Raw genomic sequence first — 21954 nt, 5'->3', positions numbered from 1 at the left:
TTAAGGTCACTGATGAGATTGTGTCCCTGGTAAAAAAAGGCTGCCAACAGCTAGCATAACTCATTTACTGTATCTAGAGGAAACCGCAGCCTGCTTACACACTGCCTATGGGAAAAATTCATATATGACCTCCTTGGTTTGTAAACCCTCTGGCATGAGTATCTACAGGTCAGGTGTTGCATGCGTACATGATGCCAGATTCTCCTTGCCATGTCCTCTCCCCTTCCATGTCCTCATCATTCTTTTTGTCAAAGCACAGGAACAATGGAATTTCAAATGAGAAATCCATTACTTCCCTAAAATGAATTTCACTTTTAAAATTCTGTGCAGAATTCAGCAACTCTCTTTAATGCCTTGTTTTCTAAGAGACTGGGATATTGACAGTCACTTTCAAACTTTAAAGCCTGCAGGATCACTGATAAGTGTTAGCAGTGACCTCCACTATGCTTTCGTGTTTCTGGAACACTGTACTGATCCCAACACTGCTATCTTTATAGTGGCAGTATTTCCTGGGGTGAGAACTGGGCGAAAACTGAGGAAAATCCGGGGGAGAAGAAGGCCATGCTCCCACCTTCATTTACAAACAATGGGGTGGGCAGCTCCTGTCACAGAATGGAGGGAAATCTTGAATGACAATTTTATGGGTGGTGTTTTGACAGAAGGCATCCACACCCCATTTTCCTTTTCATACTGCCCAAAAGTTGGGCTGGTTTCACCAGGGATATCTAGGCTGAAGTGTCAAACAAAGAATACAAATATCATGCTTTTTACTGAAATCAGTGGCTGCAAATGTCTTGAAAATGTATTAGTGAATAACATACTATGTGGGAAGAGTAGTCACAAATTCTATTTCTGTTGTTGGCTTCGATTGAAACCTTTGAGTTAACACAATTTCTCAAAATAGAATTATGAAAACCACATTCATTTTTATAATGACTCAATAGATTAAATGTGCTAATTGGCTTATTTATAAGTTTGTATGCCTATGCAAGAGAAAATATGAAAGAACCGAAGCACAAGGTGATAGAGCTCTTTGATTAGCTCAAGTATAGCAATCTCAAAATAGAACACACATTCCACTATTATCAGTAGCAGATTACTCCAAACATGTTCCATTTAAGAACACGCAAGGATAGATTTTACAAAGTTGCTCTCCCAACATGGAGCTTCGTATGCTGGGATTTGGTAAGCAAATCGTTTCCACCAATTTTGTGGGGCTTGCTGATGTCTACGCCTGAATTCCTTATATTCTCTCCTAGCACAGGGCAGCTCGGTGCCTGGAATGTTTAAGCGAATACATTTAAGGGGAAGCTAGATAAGCACATGAGGAAGAAAGGAATAGAATCATAGAATAGTTATAGCACAGAAGGAGGCCATTCGGCCCATTGAGCCCATGCCGGCTCTTTGTAAGAACAATCCAGTTAGTCCCATTCCCCCGCTTTTTCCCCGTAGCACTGCAAATTTTTTCCCTTCATGTATTTATCCAATTCCTTTTTGAAAGGCACAATTGAATCTGCTTCCAACACCCTTTCAGGCAGCGCATTCCAGATCAAAATTACTCACTGCGTAAAAATGTTTTTCCTCACGTCGCCTTTGGTTCTTTTGCCAATCACCTTAAATCTGTGTCCTCTGGTTCTCGACCCTTCTGCCAATTGGAACAGTTTCCTGTTATTTACTTTATCTAAACCCTTCATGACTTTGAACACTTCTATCAAATCTCCTCTTAATCTTCTCTGCTCTAAGGAGAACAACACAGCTTCTTCAGTGTATCCACGTAAGTGAAGTCCCTCAACTCTGGAATCATTCCGGTAAATCTTTTCTGCACTCTCTCTAAGGTCTTCACATCATTCCTAAAGCGTGGGGCTCAGAATTGGACACAGTACTCCATTTGTGGTCGAACCAGTGTTTTATAAAGGTTCAACATAACTTCCTTGCTTTTGTACTGTATGCCTCCATTTATAAAGCCCAGGATCCCGTATGCTTTTTTAACCGCTTTCTCAACCTGTCCTGCCGCCTTCAAAGATTTGTGCACATATACCCCCAGATCTCTCTGTTTCTGCACCCCCTTTAGAATTGTACCATTTAGTTTATGTTGCTGCTCCTCATTCTTCCTGCCAAAATGTATCACTTTGCATTTCCTGCATTGAATTTCATCTGCCATGTGTCCCCCCATTCCACCAGCCTCTCTATGTCCTCTTGAAGTCTATTACTATCCTCCTCACTGTTCACTACACTTAGAACATAAGAACATAAGAAATAGGAGCAGGAGTAGGCCATACGGCCCCTTGAGCCTGCTCCACCTTCAATCAGATCATGACTGATCTTCGACCTCAATTCCACTTTCTTGCCTGATCCCCATATCCCTTGATTCCTCTACAGTCCAAAAATCTATCTCTCTCAGCCTAGAATATACTCAACGACTCAGCATCCACAGCCCTCTAAGGTAGAGAATTCCAAAGATTCACAACCCTCTGAGTGAAGAAATTCCTCCTCATCTCAGTATTAAATGGCCGACCCTTTATTCTGTGACTATTCTCCCTAGTTCTAGACTCTCCAGCCAGGGGAAACAACTTCTCAGCACCTACCCTGTCAAACCCCCTCAGAATCTTATATGTTTGAATGAAATCACCTCTCATTCTTCTAAATTCCAGCGAGTATAGGCCCATTCTACTCAATCTCTCCTCATAAGTAAACCCTCTCGTCCCAGGAATTAAACTAATGAACCTTCGGTCCTAGTACTTCTAAGTTTTGTGTCATCTGCTGATTTTGAAATCATTCCCTGTACACCCAAGTTCAAGTCATTAATATATATTGAAATATATATTGAAAAATATATATATAAATAATATGTATTGAAGAAAGTGGTAGTCCTAGTACCGTCCCCTGGGAAACACCTTCCTCTAGTCCGAGAAACAACCGTTCACCACTCCTCTGTCACTTAGCCAATTTCGTATCCATGCTGCCACTGCCCCTTTTGTTCCATGAATTTCAATTTTGCTGACAAGCCCATTTTGTGGTACTTTATCAATCGCGTTTTGAAAGTCCATATACACAACATCAACCGCATTGCCCTCATCAACCCTCTCTGTTACCTCATCAAAAAACTCAATCAGGTTAGTTAATCACGATTTGCCTTTAACAAATCCATGCTGGCTTTCCTTTATTAATCCACACTTGTCTAAGTGACTACAAATTTTGTCCCGGAAGGATATGCTGATAGGATTAGACAAAGAGGGGTGGGAGGAGGCTCGCGTGGAGCATAAACACTGGCATAACACTCGCGTGGAGCATAAACACCAGTTGGGCCAAATGGTCTATTGCTGTGATGAAGACGTCATGTAATTCTATGTAACGCCAACTCATTATGCCTACCCAGAAAGTGTTGCTTCTGAAATATATATCAAGTTCTTCGACTGGTACAGAGAAGTCCACCGTCACATTTTACCTCCTGCCATTGCTGTGGTAATAACTAGCTAATTTGTTTATTTCCTGACTCTCGGGAACATTCCCAAAAAATAACAAAAACAATGTAAGACATACATTGAAGTGCAATTGATACAATGCGCTTTCTATCATTAGGGGACATTCTAGTATTCAGTTAACAATATGCAAGTATTACCTTCCTCCTCAGAATTACAAGGTGAAAATAATCATCTCCAAGAATGAGCCTGTTTAGCAGCTAAAAACATTAAGTAAAGAAAATTCAGTAACTACATCTTACAGTAATGTGATAAAAAAAAGTAACCATAGCACTCTCTGGTAGTATGCAGGAGAGATGGGCTATGCCAAAACTAGAACCATACTGAAAACTATGATATTCATAACTATCTACAATTCCAAATGATTTGGAGGTTTCCTTGACCTTTGAGAATATCTTCGAGTAGGATTTACAGTGGGTAAACTGGGATTGTTAACAGCAGCTGTAGATGGTAACTTCTCAGGTTCAGTTTCAATATTGCCCAAGGTTCACAACTTTATTTGGAGCAATTCTTGGCTCCTGAACCTGTTCCATTAACTGTCGATTCATCTGTGGTATAAGCTTGTTCGGGATGCCTCTCATTCTTCGGAATAGTTATTGCATTTGTTGTATGTCAGGATCATCAGAAACTCCTTCTCGTTCACTTTGTGACTGCCTTCCAAAATCTGCATAGGATGGTTTGAAATCTGGGCCCCTGGACGGCATTCGTGAGGGTTGGAAAGGTCTTGTCATTAGCTTGCTCCAGTTAATCTTATCAAGAACAACATTGTTGATTGCTGGCAAACCATCTGGTTTCTGGATACTGGCTGGTATGAACTGGAATCCAAGGAGAAATTCCAGTCATATCACTTCTTGCCCTCTGGATTGAGAAATTTCCATTGCTCTTCTTTGAAGCCACACACCAGACTGTCATCAGGGATTTCTTTGGTGCTGGTCTCAGTGTTTTCACTTCCAGAAATGGTCTCCAAATCATTCCGTTCAGGTTTTACCACAGGAATGCTCGGCCTTGCCCAGTTGCAATTTTTTCAATTGTGCCCTCACGCTCCACGCAATCGAATTCCACTGATATCCTTTCCTTTAGAGCATAGGGTACTGCTCTGGGCTGCAAATATTTTGGCTTTCCCTCCTCCTTCACACTAAGGTGCACCTAGATGGCCTTTGCTGTATCAAGTCTCAGACTGAATAAGGACTTGTACTCTTCCATGAGTACGTCCACAGGTCTTGGAGTGGTGATCTTATTATTATTGGCACAGTTTAACTTCAGGTTACAAAACCAATCTCGGACCATCAATGAGGGACCTTTGCTCTTAACTACAATTACAGGCAATTGTTTTGTCTGATTTTCTTATTAATTTGGATGATTATTTTCCCTAGAACTGGCAATGGGTGGCCAGAAGTGCTTTTCAGTATAATGTTTTTTTGTACGGCAATTTTCCAAAACATTTTCTCATATGATTTTGATACCATAATAGTTACCACAGCCACAGTGTCCCCTTCAAATTCACATTTAATGCCTTCTACCCACATGGAATTATAATTTCGCATTGCCCCTTTCCTGTAATGGAATATACTTGAAAACGCGTCCCTGCTTCATCCATCTCACCTTTAGCACAATTTCTTCCTCAGGTTCCTCGTTGGAATTGGCATAATGGATGCTGGATTTTTGTCTATTCTTCTGTTGATGCCTCACAATGTTATCTTTTCTTCTCACTGCCTCCAATCTAGCAATATTTATTGGCTTCTGGCAACACTTAGCTAAATGGCTTGATTGCATGCAGTTATGACATTTAACCTTCTTACAAAAACATCAGTCTGCATGATGATTATTTTTTACCACACCTCTAATATGGTTCAGCAACTGTGTTCACTCTGGTGTTTTTGGATCCTGTGCCATGTAACTTGCTACAATCCCCTTCCCAAGTGCTATTTCAAGAGCTCTATTAGATATGAGTCTGTTTTCTACCAACAGTTTCCTCTGTATCGACCTTTTCTTCAAACTGCAATCAAAGTGGTGTCTTATTGCATTGTCAAGAAACCTACCAAAGTCACATGTTTCCGACAGTTTCCTCAGTCCTGCCATAAACGAAGAAACATTTTCATCATTTGTGGGTCGGGCTCATTGAAATTGTGTGCTTTTCTTCTCTGCCTCTGTTCAATGTCATTCTCTCCTCTTAAGCTGCCTCTGCCAGATTCTACAATTGAAGATATTCTTTAAAAGTGGCACAAAAAAACCAGACACATGCCATCCATTATAGCTACCTGACAGTCAAGCACTTTCCTACTTACCCAGCACTTTCATACTTACCGTACTCACACCTCTGAACTACCACCATGTCTTTCAAGCTGCAGCTCCACTTGGTGACTGACAAAATGAATGGAAGGGAAAGATTTCCTGTGCCTCACAAAACATTTCATGTTTTGTCACCAAGTCACAATGACTCTTTAAATTACTTGCATGCTCTGTACTCATCCTTTCACAGCAGGTGGAATATAGGCTGTCTCCAAATGCTGAAAGCATTTCTTAAGTTTTGTTTTTAAAGGAGGAGGTTCCCCATACTGGTCTTTGGGGAATATCCAAAGACTAAAAGTGTCTTTGTTCTGTTTTTAAAAGAGGAGAAGGATACCCACATCCAGTGAAAAAGAACCCACTGATGGCAGATCAACCAACCCGCACTATGTCATTTGCTGCCTTGTTCACCATGTGGAGTTGGTTCTCCACATTATTTGGATGGAGGCCATAGAGATAATGGACAAGGGGAGAGGTCGGTGGCTTCCTGACAGACCAAGGTAAGCATTCTTCAAGTTCTTTGTCTTGATAGCCCTTCAAACACACATCTGCCCATGGCACAGTATTGGTCTTGCTACTGTGCACACCCATTAGCCACATATCCTATGCTAAAATTTCTGTTTGTGTAGGGGGTTCCCAAGATGAAACATCAACCACAAAGACAAAGCAGGAAGCTGGCCCATCACCTGAGCACTCCTCAGCACACAGGCACTAGAACAGAAACTTCCAAATGAGGGGAATTAGACATATGGGGCTCAATTTTGAAATGCTGGCAGGCTGGCAGCGGTGGAGGTTGGGGGGGGGGGTGTGAAGGTGTGCGTGGCAAACCCAAATAAACAAAACTTACCGTTTCCGATGCGATCGCATTGTCATTGATGGTGATTAACGTGCTCTCTGGGTTTTGCGCCCGGCAGCCAGCCTGATTGACAGGCTGGCTGCCGTCAGGAGCTGCAACACGAGGTGGGGGCGAGAGAAAGAGAGAGAGTGAGACGTTATCCATCGCTTCAACGAAAAATTGGGGGGGGGGGGAAGAGGGGAAGATCGGGGGGACATCGTGGGGGGGTGAAGAGGGGAAGATCGGGGGGACATCGGAGGGGGGTGAAGAGGGGAAGATCGGTGGGGTAAAGAGGAGGAGATTGGGGGAACATCAGGGTGGTGAAGTGGGGGACATTGAAGAGGGAGACATTGGACATCGGAGCAGGGTGGAAAGATAGGCTGATTTTGTGTTTTAGCTTCATGCAATGGTTTCTTATTTAATTTATTTTGTTTTTTTTTCCCTGATCCGCCCTTCCAGGCATGAATCAGGAGAGGTGGGCAAGCCGCCCAGGTAAGTTAAAAATCGTTCCAACTACCTAATATGTCACAAGTAAAGTGCCTTAAGAACCTCATTTGGCTCTTTAGTTATCATCCTGCCAGCTTTAATTGACGGTGGGACTTCCGGATTCGGGACGACCGCACGCACACAGGTGCGTCCATGGATAAATCGGAAGTCGGTGGGTCAGAGCCGGCTTCCGAACCCGAACGGGATTTCCCCAATTTTTGGAGTCCCCCCCGCCCCCAATGCACCCGCAATTTCCCAGGAAATTTGAGCCCATAGAGTTGTGATGGAGCACTTGGTGATGTGCGCAACGAAAGTGAGAAGGAGCCTCAGGTCCAACATGTTTTAGTGAAGATAGTGAGCATTGGAAGGGAACATGATGGCCACATTTTTGGTGGTTGAGAAATGGTCTCAAATATGGCATGCATGAAGATTATATCACCCTGTGCATGATTTTCCAACCATTTAGTCAGAAATTAATGCACAATTTGTGCCTGAATTTCTGATATGTGCACTTGACGAGTGTGCATTCCCATCTGGAGCACTTATCGGATAGTGACTCTGATGCAGTGGAAGTCATTTCTGGTGAGAATTTAGTGCCTACGAAGTGCTCTAGATTCTTGGGCTACCTTCTGCTCCTCCACTACTAAGAGAAATCCATCCATATTCGCTGCAATCATGATGTGGGGTAAAAAATCTCTACTACATATTTCTCTGATACTTTTACAAATCTTCGCTGATTAACTCCAAGCCTGTCCTTCCATTATACATACAATTTTCAAAGAGCTTTTAAGTATCTCCCATGATTGATCTTTAACAAGGCCTCAACAAGCACAATTCCCTCCCTCCAACCTCAAAATCTTTTCACAGAGTTTGTTAATCCATTTTTTGGAGTGGTAGGTTTCACTGTTCCTCTAAGCTGCGTGCGTGCGCGGCTGCGCAGCAGTTTGTTGTATGCCGCGCACGTAATCATTCCATCCACGAACCAAACCAGTGCTCTCTGGTGGAGACGCTGCTGAGGTGACATTAACTACCAATCACTTTGCGGCAAGGGCAGGAGTTAAAGTTAGGTTGGACGGGAGCGTTGTACTGAGAATGTCGGAATGTAGCACGAAACAGGCGGAAGATTGGAGGAAGAGGTTAGAGGAACAAAGACTGAAAATAGAGAAGTAACGAGCTGTACTCGAGGAACGGCAGCAACTAAAGCTTAAAAAATGAGGGTGTGTATCATTGCAGCTTTATTCCAGGAATTAGCAATGCTGGAAGGCTGGCAGTTCCAGATGCAACATCTTTCCTGAGAGAGCCTGGAGACAGAGTTTGAACTGCAGTTTCCACTGATGTTCAGAATCTAATATGGTGACAGACTTAATAGTTTCTGGCCCAGCCGCTAGACAATTACCTCATCAATTTCCTTTAAGAGGTGAGGCAACATTGACCGTAGCAGAATCAGTGGGTCAAATATATGAAGAAACAACAGCCCTGCACTGAGTTCCTTTTGGGTAGGCCCAATTAGAATAGCTTGCTCCAAGTAAAACCTTTGAGATTTGCAACTCAGCTTTAACTAGAGTACATCAACTTCTTACAAGTATTTTTCAATTATAAACATAATTTTGAAAAAATATTATTGCAATTCTAGATGACACCAAATCATTTTCCTTCTTCTGTTCAAGTGGCTTTAGGGCCTGTTACTATGACGACTAATATCTAGGACCATGAAACTGGTCTTTGCTTCTAACACAAAAGCGGCATTAGCAGATCTGCACCCCGTTTTACACCCCGCCCGATTCTTTTCCATTAATGCCTGGTTTTGCACCACCGATGAAGACCAATTTCACCTTGTAGGACTCCAGATGGCAGTGATTATGATTACTCAGATGAGCGGTTGCCAACTTTGCTCCATTCTGTCACTCCCTGTGCCAACAATAATGATCAAATTGTCCTTGCTATTAGTTGAATCTCAGGGGTACTAAGCTTTTAGACAACTGCTTATAAGCATTCAAAATCTTTCCTACGCTGTACAGAATGACTGCACAGGGTTGAAGTCTACTTTGTGGATTTGTTTGCATTAATGTCTGCATTGGCAGGATGGTACTTTTGAATATGGCTGTGGTATAGAGACTGCGGCAAGCACTGGTACGGGGCAGGATGGCATAACTTTTTGGGGTGGGGGGTGTTGAGGGCAGGGACGGGGTCACAGCAAACACTGAGACATCACGGTGTCCAAACTTCAAAATGTTAAGAGTGAGTCTGGACAGTATTCAGTTGTTCAGTTGCTGGACCAACAACCTCAGAGGTTGAGAGTTCAAATCCCACCAGGGTAAGTTGTAAAACTGAATTCAATAACTCTGATCATTTGTGGCCTTACATCAGAAAAAGACCATGGAAGCAGCCGGATTGTTGTAAAAACCCAACTGGTTCGCTAATGTCCTTCAGGGAAGAGAGCCTGTTATCACTATCTGGTCTGGCCTACACGTGACTCCAGTCTCACACAATGTGGTTGACTCTCAATGCCCTCAGTTCAACCAGCGATGGGCAATAAATACAGCCTTGCCAGCGTCACCCACATTATATAAATTTATCAGCCAATATAACATTAAATTGTTAAAATTATCCATGACTTTGTACATTTGTTCTATTTGTTATATACCCTGAATAATGTTTTTTTAAAAAGATGTTCTATTCAAAGTTGTGATTTTTTTTTTACGGTGGCGCACGCAGCCTTTATATCAGTGTACAAACTCAAATTCATTTGGCAGGTGGCAGAAAAAAATTAGAGGGAATATTGGCAGGAATCCTCATAGAAGTACCAAATAGGGATAATAATCCAATGCATTTTTTCCATAAATTTCACCAATTTTTACTCACTTCTGATTTTTAGTTAGATTTAGCAAAGACAGGAATTTTGGCCCCTTGTTCTTTGAAATCGCACATTTCAAAGCCATGCATTCCTGTGATTTCATTAGTAAGTCATTAATTTTGGAGAAATAAAGCTTTCTTCTATTTCTCATTTTGAGGAGTGTCAGGCCCATCGCATTGTTGATTATTTGAATTTTCATCTCTATGATTAGGCTATCTTAAGTCTTTTGTTAAGTCGGTTTCATAGAAGTCTAATTGAACTTGCTATTGGCAACTTTTCTCTTTGGTGAAGCAGCCTGTGTGCCAAATAGTAGAATGACAGCAGTCACTCAGTTGGGTCTCCAATTACATTTACGTCAATGGGTTTCTTTTTTCAGTGTTATTATGAAGCAGGGATGTGAGTTTTTAAGGAGGAACAATGCAGAAAAGCTCCATACTAAGTTTTGCCTGTTTGCACTCCTCGCGACATAATGCTGTACATTCTCCTTCATTCTGTAACGGAATTTACTGCAGATACCCTTCTCTCAGACACAGTTGATTTCACAAATGATTGTAAAATTGCCTCAAGAGAATAAAGCAACGGAAAAAAAAACAGCTTGACAGAACACTAGAGCCATACACTTTCATAAATAATAGCACATGATTAAACAGCTACAGGAGAGAACTGCTATTATATTCAGGTTCTAAAGAGTGATGTGACTAGAACTCTCATCAATTTCTCCTATCTTTCATTATTGGAAGTTGTCTTGTATTTCTTCTTGACGTCTTTGACACGTTCATTTTAGCTGTGTATTATATCGTGCGGTGTCATTTTAAAAAGAATCACTCAGCAGCTGCTCTGATTTGTCTCTTCATGGTTATTCATAGTCTATAATACAACTTGTTTTGTTTTGCATGTTACTTTGTCCTTGAGGGTGAAGAGGATTCAGCAACTCACTGAAAATTTAGAAAAGAATCCACTGGAAAAAAATGAAGCCGACGTTTTTCTCTTTTGGCAGATTATGGGTTAATAGCCTGAATGCAAGCCGGCTGGTTCACGGTCACAGAATAAATAAAATTCTGTTTTATTGCATAATATTCAGGAATTTTTAAATGGTATGTTTGGATCAAATTCCAATATTTTGTCTGTTTATAATTATGGTTACTGGTTTGTAGCAATAAGTGAAGAGAAATTCTGTTACAGGGTTTCTGGGAAATGTAACAAATTTGTGATCTCATTCTGTGATTTTGTTCATTTTTCTGTGAAATCCGCAAACCACTGGCCTTGGAGAATTCAACAGAGCAATTATAAAATGCCTTCAGGCCCCATTTTGTTTGTGTAATCTGCAATTTGAAAACCTGCTCATGCTATCAGAAGTGTACCAGCCAATGAGAACCCAAGTGTAATAAAGTTGTTTTCACACTTGTCCCGATCTCTTCCAGCAGGACCACCAAAGAGACATCACAGAAACTGGGAGCTTTCCTGCAACTCAGGCTGACTCTGTTTCTTGCTGCACCACTTCCACAGCGAAATCTTGCACAAGGGAATGCAACCTTGCTTTAAGAGGTGCAGTCGCGCTTTACATAAGCCTTTGGCTGACCCGCCAGAAATTGTAGGGCTTGTGCATAGAGTGGATGTGTTGAGAGGTGTAGAAGAAGCAAAATGGAAAGAGGATGGGGCGGTGATAAATGTAAAGGGAATTGCGTGTAATGTGAAGTGAGGAAGTAGTCTGGCACAAACCCTACACATCTCCACTTACCTTTTCAACAGCCACTCACTCTTGCCCTCTCTGAAAGATAAGACAGCACATAATGCCAAGGAGAGGACCAGGACTGGTGGAGGAGTCCCCCAACATCATCGCCCTCACACAGGCAGAGCAAGAAGCCTTGGACATCACAGCCCAGGCAGGGTCAGAAGCATTGGACCAAGAGAGGCTGGTGCTATACCAAGCAGGATGCCTGCATATTACTTGTATCCCTTCATTCAACTCAGCACAGATGCAGCAAGCTTAGAAATTTCAACCTGCATTCTCCAAACTGTTACCTGATCATGTGCAACTTCTCTACCCCATCCTAACTCTTCTCCCATTTCTGTGTCTTCTTGGGCCTTCTTTACACCAAGAGGCTCCAGCAGAAGAACAAACCTCGGAAGAGGACAATCTCTCTGAGGATGCAGCTTCAGGTGCTCTGCCGCTCCCAGGCATCAGCTCAGTCATTGGCTTTCTGCGGGGACCTTTTAGTGAGCTGGAGAGGTCTGCAGGGTGGGGAAATACCCAGCATAAGTGGGCAGCAGCAGCAACGAATGGCATAAACAGCAGAGAGACCTCACTGGTGTGTGAGGCCCTCTCCCAGCTCTGCTGAAGACAACAGACATGAGGACTTCCAGGCTCCAGCCAAGAGAAGAAAGCTGCTGTCCTCATACAAACAGCCATACAAGGTATTGCAAAGTGTGCCAACGAATTTCAGCACTATGGCTGAGAGAGTGGAGGAGTCGGCATCCAGCCTCTGAGGTGTCATCTCGCATGGCATTACCACTCTGCAGTATACCTGATAATCTGATATCCTCCAGGAATGCTGCAACTGGGTCCTCACAGCAGGAGTCCATGCTAGCACGATTTGCAGCTTTGGTGGAAGCTCAATGGATGTCATACAGAGTCAGGGCTCCACAATGGGGAGATTGGTGGATTGAATGAATAGGGGCTTTGAGGGGGTCGGTTATCTCCTGCAATTTGCTCTCCTGCAGATTACTAGAAGCGATGAGTCCCAATCCCAAGAGAGTGACAATGGCACCATGGGAGCAGTATGTGCTGGGCACTCTCAGGAAGTTAGCACATCTGAACAATTCTCCCCCCCCCCCCCCACCCCGATCCCTGCCCCAACCAGTACCCGCAATGGTGCCAGCAAGTCAACTAGCCCAGCTTGCATTGGCAGTAGCCAAGTTACAGCAGGCGGGGCCTCACAGGCTCGAGCACCCAGAAGCCCTGGCCATGAGTATCTCAAGAGTCCCCATATGAGGAACAGCAGCCTTCCACCAACACTGCTCAGACCACTAGGAGTAGTAGAGTTAGTAAACCTTCTTTAAAGAAAACCACTATGGGTTGTTGATCTGGGTTAGAAATGATTGGAAGGCATTTATTATGTTTGACATTAAGTTCATCACCTTTAGCACACTTAGCACTTTGGTCTGCAGAGTGGTTTAATAGCAGCTTAATAGCAGCTTAATAGCAGCTTAATAGCAGCTCCTTATCCTGCATGGTCAGGATGTAATTGATATAAAAGTTGTTTGAATTATTTGAATGTTCTTTAATGCAGGGTGAAGGGAGTGGTGAAGAATGTAACAAGAGCCATTATGTAGAAGGCCTCTCTCTAAGTTCTCAGGGCAGGGGTGTGAGAAGATCAACAGAATCACTGAGCTATGAGCTGATTCCTGACAATTTTGTCTGCAAGGCGTTGATGTGGCCCTCGTTCCTTTGTTGCTTCCTCGCCTTCCCCTAGATCTTTATCGTCTGACGACAACTGTTGCTGCAGCTCTTCTTCCTCCAAATCCAGTCCTCTCTGTCATGTAACATGCAGCAGACCACGATGATGCATGACGCTCTATCTGGGGCATATTGTACGGAGCTGTCCAAATGGGCCAGACATCTAAACCTCTGCTTCAGAATTTCTATTGTGCGCTCAATATTTGTTTTGATTGTATCAGTGCTGCTCGGGTGTGATGGGGTTGCGCAGGGGTGTCATCAGCCAGTCTGTAGGGGGTATCTCGTCCCCCCAGCAGCCATCATGTCATGCTTCTCACAGGGTCAAATAGCAGAGTGACTGAATATAAAAGCATCGTGACAGCTCTCTGGGTACCTTGCACAGACCTGCATGATGTTGATCGGCTGGTATCCTTTTCTGTTGATGAATGTTGCTGGCTCGTGTTCTGGTTCCCTAATGGCCACGTGTGTACAGACAATCACACCCTGCACTCGAGGGAAGTCAACCACTGGTCCAGCAGGCAACAGGTCCTGCTGCAGGAGGCTGCAGAGGTCTGCAACAGCCTGCCTGGAGAAGCACAGACTCCTCCCACACTGCTCCTCAGTTAGATTCCAGAAGGTGAGTCTTGGCCGGTAGACCCTGTGTACTGCGTTTGGCCTCCTGCGTGCAGCCCACTTCACCTGATGTATTCTGAGAGGCCCAGGTGCTGGTGGTGTTTGCTGAGGATGCTGCTGCTTCTCTTCCTCCTCCAAGTCTTGGTCCATGCAGACAAAAGAAGCAAGAATTTCTCCCATAGTAAGTAGAGAAACCAGACTGACGGGTTGCTAGGTCCCAAAACTATAGAAGTCGTGACCTGGAAGCTGGAAACACTCCTGGCAATCCAGACAGCAAATGATCTTGTGATCCAGTGAGCTACAGCTGAGAGCCACCTTTTAAGAGCTCTTAGACACCAATCCCACTAACTTTTGGTGGCGGGTCTAAGATTGGGCCTGGCACCCGTAAATACAATGGGGGGGTATGACATCATCAGAGCACAAATTTGATCTGTTAATTAGGACCCTGCCAGCCTGGGGTGGACACCTGACATGTAACCAGAAACAGGTTAGTTAAAATGGCAGGGGGTGGGAATGGTGCGGGGAGGTCCCAGACCAAATTATAATTGCGCCCTCTACCCCCACCTACACTGTTCCCACTGGATAGTTTGGATTAAAATCAACCCACAAAACTCACCCGCCGATAACTGGGAGCAAATGTTAAGAACCTATGAAGAAAAAACTTACCCTTCAATCCTGATTCAAAGCTTTGCATTTAAATATGCTTTGTATTATGATATTATGTGTTACTTAGGTCAAAGGTAGCAAATAAACCTCATGTTGCATAAGAAATACTTAAAGAATTACGTATATTATGGCAGATAGCATAGGCCTATACAGCGACATACAGTGATAGTCATTATCTAATATAACTAAAAACATTCCATAGGGCCAGTAATCGCCCAGTTGATCTACCTAACTTCAGTGTTAGACATTTAGAAGTTCTATTATAAGGTCAGACATATCAATTTGACATGACTTGGATCCCATTGAGAACGATAAGTGCCCTATGTTACCTTATTGATATAGAACTGCTCCACGCAACCAATCAGCAGTGGTAGAAATTTCAGACACTTAAGAGAAAGTAGCTTGAAATACTATCTTATCTTGGGGGAAATAAATATTGAATAGGTCTAGGGAGGCTACTGCCTTTTAAAAAGTAACAGTGCAGCTACAATTCAGGTGGCCAAGCTCAAGTACTGCAGTGAAGAGCCTGGAATGGTAAACATAATACCAAGTTGTAACATGTATGAGGATTACAGTGTATAATGAAATATATAAGTATAAATATATACACCCATTAAGTATATAATATCGCCAAAAAAAATTATCAGTCCCAATAAATGTCAGCATCATTTTGCTATGAAGTTTATATCAGTGTTGGAGCTTTCAGCATCACATTATGTCATAACCCGTTTCTGGTTCCAAGCAAAATATTTCAACGGTAATCTTGTTCCCATGAGATGCAACACACATTTACAGTAAAGTTATTTCAACTTTACATTCAATGGGAATTAAACATTTGTTTATGTTTCTGTGCATTAGATATCAAAATAACAGAGTGTCTCACCTCCTGGCTCCCCAAAGCCTTTCCACCATCTACAAGGCACAAGTCAGGGGTGTGATGCTATAGTCTCCACTTGCCTGGATGAGTGCAGCTCCATCAACACTCAAGAAGCTCAACACCATCCAGGACAAAGCAGCCCACTTGATTGGCACCTCATCGACCACCTTAAACATTCACTCCCTTCACCACCGGCGCATCGTGGCTGCAGTGTGTACCATCTACAAGATGCACTGTAGCAACTCGCCAAGGCTTCTCCAACAGCACCTCCCAAACCCACGACCTCTACCACCTAGAAGGACAAGGGCAGCAGGCGCATGGGGACACCACCACCTGCACGTTCCCCTCCAAGTCACACACCATCCTGACTTAGAAATATATTGCTGTCTCTTCATCGTCGCTGGGTCAAAACCCTGGAACTCCCTAACAGCACTGTGGGAGAACCTTCACCACACAGACTGCAGCGGTTCAAGAAGGCGGCTCACCACCTCCTTCTCAAGGGCAATTAGGGATGGGCAATAAATGCTGGCCTTGCCAGCGACACCCACAAGTTATGAATGAATAAAAAAAGGGTGCAATTATGAAGAAATTGGAACAAGGGCAATGCTCAACAAATGTCACCCTGTGGGCACAGGAAGGAAGTCAGATTTCTTAGCCTAAAGTGTGCTCTAAGAATCTTGATTTGTTAAGTGATGCTTAACATTGTATTTGAATTGTATGCTTTGTCACCATTTTTGAACTACGGGTGTAAGAAAGTCACAAGTTGGCCATTTTGCTCTAAACCCAAAATTAGACTAGGTTGCCATGTTGCAATTAAACATAGTGCACCTACCTTGCAGCCTTTTTTCACCTTGCGGCCTGGATCTTTTCTCACCCTCTAATTGTAGAGATAGCCCATGAGGCTGGACTGCAGGAAGGTAATCAGATGGTGGTTGTGAGGACAGCGGTGATAAGGATGGCAAAACTGTTGGTGTATTGGGGAGAGAAGGAATGGTTCAGGTGAAGCTCCCTTGGATAAGTTGCTCTCTAAGTGACTGGTGGGTGATGCTGCTGCACTTCCTTCTTCTCAAGTTTTTGCTGCCCAGGAGGTAGTAAGGGCTGGTCCCTCATTATTGCAAGGTTATGCAGCATGAACCACACGACTACAAATCTGGATACACAATCAGGGCTATACTGAAAAGCTCCTCACGAACGGTCCAGAAAGCAGAAGTATTGCTTGAGCACGCATCCTCCTCCTCCATGTCGTCATGCCCAGGTGGTGGTAAGGATTGATCCCCGTGTATGGTAAAATTATGCAGCACGGGTGCTTCACCCCACGGAAAATTTGGAGACAAGGGCAGAGGTATACTTCAGAGAACGGTTCAGGTAATGGTACCATTGTTTGAGCTGACGGCTTGGTCAATCAGATGTCTGGTAGTGGCATGGCTGTCATTGTAGGCCAGAGCTGCATCTGTGCCCTGGTTTCTGGCAGGAGTCATGCCTCATGTCTGGAGAGAATGTCCCTTGTTGTCAAGTAACCACCTTGTGACCTGATGGTCTGGTTGGAATAGTGGTGGGACAGAGGACTGGTGAAGGCTGAAGGCACCATGGCTGCTGCCAGGAAACTGGGCAAGACCTGCATTATACACTGCCTGTGGTTTCAAACAAACTGGACATCGAGGGAATGGAATCCCTTTCTATTCCAAAAGATGCCAGGCTGGTGATGAAGAGCATGCTGGGCAATGTGGGTGCAGTCTATGACCCCTTAGACTCTGGGGAAGTCTGCAATGCATGTAAAGCCTAATGCTCTCTTGTCCTGCTTCGCCTGGTCCTTGGGGAAGGAGATGTAGGTGTTCCTCCTGGATTAGAGAGTGTCGGTCACCTCTCTGATACAGCAGTGTAAAGCGAACTAAGAGATGTTGCTGATGCCACCTGCTCCAGCCTGAAACGACTCTGTGGCATAAAAGTTAAAGGCCACAGCGAGTTGAGAGCCACAGGCAGCGCTGTCCATTCCCTGGTTTGGGGCTCCAGTTGTGACTGAAACTGGTGACAGAGCTCCATTACAGCAGGCACTTCACATATTGCTCCTGGTCAGGGTTGAGATAGGAAAAGTATTCCCTGAAGATCCACCATGGATAGAGCTTCCTGCACAGTGCCCTCCTCCTCCTTTTCTAGCTGCTCCTGCTCATTCCTGTCTTCGTTGCTGCTTCCCTACATACTCCAGCCCCAAAGGCAGACCTAACAGATCATCAATGAGTTAAATGAAGTGTTTCCAAGGCAGATAAGCAGTCCAGCACGAGCAAAAGGTTGTTTCCAGAACTCACATCAGTAGTGAAATGGAGAAAATTGCCAAAAAAAGGCCCAGAAGTTGACCAGCAGCCTAACAGGGCAAACCAGCAACTAGCCTGCATGAAGAGGATGTGCCCTTTAAATAGTGCTCCCGCAGGGTCCTTGCTGACTGTTAGCGCCATGATTTGCTGAGCGAATTTATCACATGGCAAATCAGGCACTGGGGCAGACCAATTTCACAAAAGTGTCCTACAACACACATACGACCCTCATTTTAATATTCTAGTGAGCTTTTTGAATATGCCCAAGGGGGCGGCCAATGCAATACGGTGAGTGGTGCACTTCCAGCGCTAGACAGGCACACGCCACCCACCATATTGCACCCGTAAGGCACCTGTTTCATGCCAAAAAAAGTGCACAGCATGATCCTATTTCTAGACTTTCAATTCCTGTGTTTTTAAGCTTGGAAACTCCTTGGGCTCGATATTACCATGGCGGTGGGTTTGCAGCGGGGGGTCGACTGGGCGCGTGGGTAACGCGCCCGGTGAAATCAGTGTGCTCCGCACGGAATCGCAGGTTAATTGGAGCCACTTACCTGGTCTTATGGGTTCCCCGCTGCTGAGCTGCGCGGCGGGCGGGCTGTGCATGCGCAGCAACGTCTGTCAGCTGGAGGAGCTCTATTTAAAGGGGCAGTCCTCCACTGACTGATGCTGCAGGAAATAGGAAAAATTACAGCATGGAGCAGCCCAGGGGGAAGGCTGCTCCCAGGTTTAATGATGCCTCACTCCAGGTATCATTGGATGGGGTGAGGAGGAGGGGGAGAACAGAGATCTTCCCCCTGCGGGCGGAAGGAAGCGGCCTGCCCCTGCCACCAAGAAGGCCTGGCTCGAGGTGGCAGAGGAGGTCACCTGCACCACCAACATATCGCCCACCTGCATACAGTGCAGGAGGCGCTTCAATCACCTAAGTAGGTCAGCCGAAGTGAGTACACTTACTCATTCCCCTCCCCTCCATCTGGCACATCACCGCCCCCACCCCACATCTCCTTCTGCACAGTCAACACTACTCTATCACATCACCCCTCACACCCACTCAAAGGTCATCCTTATCTTACCTGCACTTACTCACCTCGCCAGTACTCATCCCGCCACTACCACTCAACCCAATTCTCATACAATCTCATGGCTCTATCTTATACTCACCCTCTCGTGCATCTCTTTCACGGTCAGCCTCACTCAACCTGCCACTACCTGTGCTTCAGCCACAGGGCATGCATCACATATGTGCAGTAGGAAGCGTAAGGCAAACGTGTCGTGAGCATGGAGGGGATGCACAAGGGTGTTTGAGGGTTTGTCATGGTTGTTACTTATATTGAATTTCTGACCAACTCACATTACATATTATATTGGCACCACTACTGCCACGTCTTTGCGAATCTTATCTGGTTTATGCAATAATGCCCTTTCCTGAGGATCACAATGAAGACCCACAACTGATGCCACCCATTGTGTCACTGCAGAGTGGGTGTAGGTGTATTTGCAGGGCTCTTTTGTGCAGACGACTGAGAGACATCGGTGATGTCCCCGGTGGCAACCTGGAAGGATGCGGAGGAGAAGTTGTTGAGGGCAGTGGTGACTTTGAAAGCGACAGGTAAGAAGATGGTGCTCGGGCCAGCCGCAAGCAGCTCGGCATGAAGGAGACTGCAGATGTCCACGACTACATGTCGAGTGACTCTGAGCCTCCGTGTGCACTGCTGCTCAGAGAGGTCCAGGAACCTAAGCCTCGGTCTGTGGACCCTGTGTCGAGGATAGTGCCCTCTGCCACGCACCTCTTCTGCGGTTGCCTTCTCTCCTGCTGTGCAGGTGGATGTGTCACAGCACTGTGTTGTGGAGCTCCACGTGTCAGAGGTGGACAGCGTGGCCGACGAGGCTGGTGATGCTGTTCGCCCTCCGAGGAGGTCATGATTGCAGCTACCGCGGCCCCCATCCGGAAGATGTCCATCTGAGGTGGTCCGCAAGGTAGGTAACTGTGTCTGGACACCGGGGTAAGTGTGCAAGTTGGTGAATTTTATTCTTAGGGGGAGGGTGGTGGTGGCCAAACTTTGTCAAAAGTGACAGAGTGTCCTCCTGCAATGAGTGAGGGTCTCCCTCCCCGCACCTGTCAAATGGACCTTTGCAGCTGCCACAGGCTGGTGGCTGCAACACGTCCATTTGAAATGGGAGTGTTTCCCCCATTACGGGAAACAGTCTCAGTTCATTTCAAAATCCCATCCCTCCTAAAATATCAGGTCAATCAGGTCTGTAAACGACCTGAAGTACCTGTTTAAGTACTTTAAGTGGCACTCGCCAGCTTTAATTGCCGGCGGGTGTCCTACATACGGAGGCTGCGCGCGCATGTGAGCGCGTTACTGGAGAACCCGGACGTGGGTGGGTTGGAGCCAGGCTCCAGACCCGCCCCGGGAATCCCGGATTTTTGCAACCCCCCGCCACGAATGCACCCGATCGCGGGTGTTAAAATCAAGCCCCTTGTTCTTAGAGAAATTGACCGTAGTGGTTTCATAGTCATTCGTTTAATCATAGCTGGTTTATTTTCAGTTTTTGTCAATGTCTTCTTAATGTGCAAAAGTATAAATAGGAGGTACTTTCTGTTCATTCATTGGCTGTTGTTATTTTATTTACAGTCACAATATTTGTAAACCAATATGAAAGGCCATTGCCTCACCAGAAGACACAGTATTGATACATATCTATCCAAAAGAACATGAATTTGCAATGATATTTGATAATTAGAATGTAAAAGTAAAATTTGTCCTGAGAAATGCTTAAAAAGCATATCAACACAAATTAGCTATTGACAACAAATAGAACAAGAACACCAAAGCTAATGTCTTGAAACAACAGCTTACTAAACCAAAGAATCCCCAACTCTTTACAATCTATATTAACGATTTGGAGGAGGGGACAGAGTGTAACATATCAAAGTTTGCAGATGATACAAAGATGGGAGGGAAAGTAGAGAGTGAGGAGGACATAAATAACCTACAAGGGGATATAGACAGGCTGGGTGAGTGGGCAGAGATTTGGCAGATGCAATACAATATTAGAAAATGTGAGGTTATGCACTTTGGCAAGTAAATGTGAGGTTATGCACTTTGGCAAGAAAAATCGGAGAGCAAGTTATTATCTTAATGGCGAGAAACTGGAAAGTACTGCAGTACAAAGGGATCTGGGGGTCCTAGTGCAAGAAAATCAAAAAGTTCGTATGTAGGTGCAGCAGGTGATCAAGAAGGCCAACGGAATGTTGGCTTTTATTGCTAGGCGGATAGAATATAAAAACAGGGAGGTATTGCTGCAGTTATATAAGGTATTGGTGAGACCGCACCTGGAATAATGCATACAGTTTTGGTCTCCATACTTAAGAAAAGACATACTTGCTCTCGAGGCAGTACAAAGAAGGTTCACTCGGTTAATCCCGGGGATGAGGGGGTCGACATATGAGGAGAGGTTGAGTAGATTGGGACTCTACTCATTGGAGTTCAGAAGAATGAGAGGCGATCTTATTGAAACATATACGATTGTGAAGGGGCTTGATCGGGTGGATGCGGTAAGGATGTTCCCAAGGATGGGTGAAACTAGAACTAGGGGGCATAATCTTAGAATAAGGGGCTGCTCTTTCAAAACTGAGATGAGGAGAAACTTCTTCACTCAGAGGGTGGTAGGTCTGTGGAATTTGCTGCCCCAGGAAGCTGTGGAAGCTACATCATTAGATAAATTTAAAACAGAAATAGACAGTTTTCTAGAAGTAAAGGGAATTAGGGGTTATGGGGAGCGGGCAGGAAAGTGGACATGAATTTAGATTTGAGGTTAGGATCAGGTCAGCCATGATCTTATTGAATGGCGGAGCAGGCTCGAGGGGCCGATTGGCCTACTCCTGCTCCTATTTCTTATGTTCTTATGTTAGAATGTGTAGATGGACTACTGAAGAAAAAAGCAGCAGCATGGTCTCGGCCTACCTATTGAATGATCCAATTTAAGTGACCTGGTCAGAACTTTCACTAAGAAAAATTGCTTTTTTAATATAATGATTGGATTTTTTTTCAAGTGATTTATTGGCAATCTGTTACATTATTTGGCA

At 44.6% G+C, this 21954-nt stretch overlaps 1 long non-coding RNA gene across 2 annotated transcripts; it reads left to right on the top strand.

Annotated features, from left to right (window-relative positions):
• Positions 1 to 1120: 1120 nt before the first annotated feature.
• LOC137335198 (uncharacterized) lies at positions 1121 to 11031 on the top strand. 2 transcript variants are annotated; one of them, XR_010966363.1, is made up of 4 exons: positions 1121 to 1185; positions 6090 to 6265; positions 7060 to 7092; positions 10860 to 11031. It is a non-coding gene; the product is annotated as an uncharacterized lncRNA (long non-coding RNA). The 2 variants fall into 2 exon arrangements; XR_010966374.1 differs by having other exon boundaries at positions 10853 to 11031.
• Positions 11032 to 21954: the final 10923 nt, after the last annotated feature.

This window comes from Heptranchias perlo, chromosome 1 (assembly GCF_035084215.1).
Source record: "Heptranchias perlo isolate sHepPer1 chromosome 1, sHepPer1.hap1, whole genome shotgun sequence".
In the NCBI taxonomy this organism is placed as follows: Eukaryota; Metazoa; Chordata; class Chondrichthyes; order Hexanchiformes; family Hexanchidae; genus Heptranchias; species Heptranchias perlo.
The sequence above is the reverse complement of the archived record's forward strand: the minus strand, read 5'-3'. Positions and strand labels throughout refer to the sequence as shown.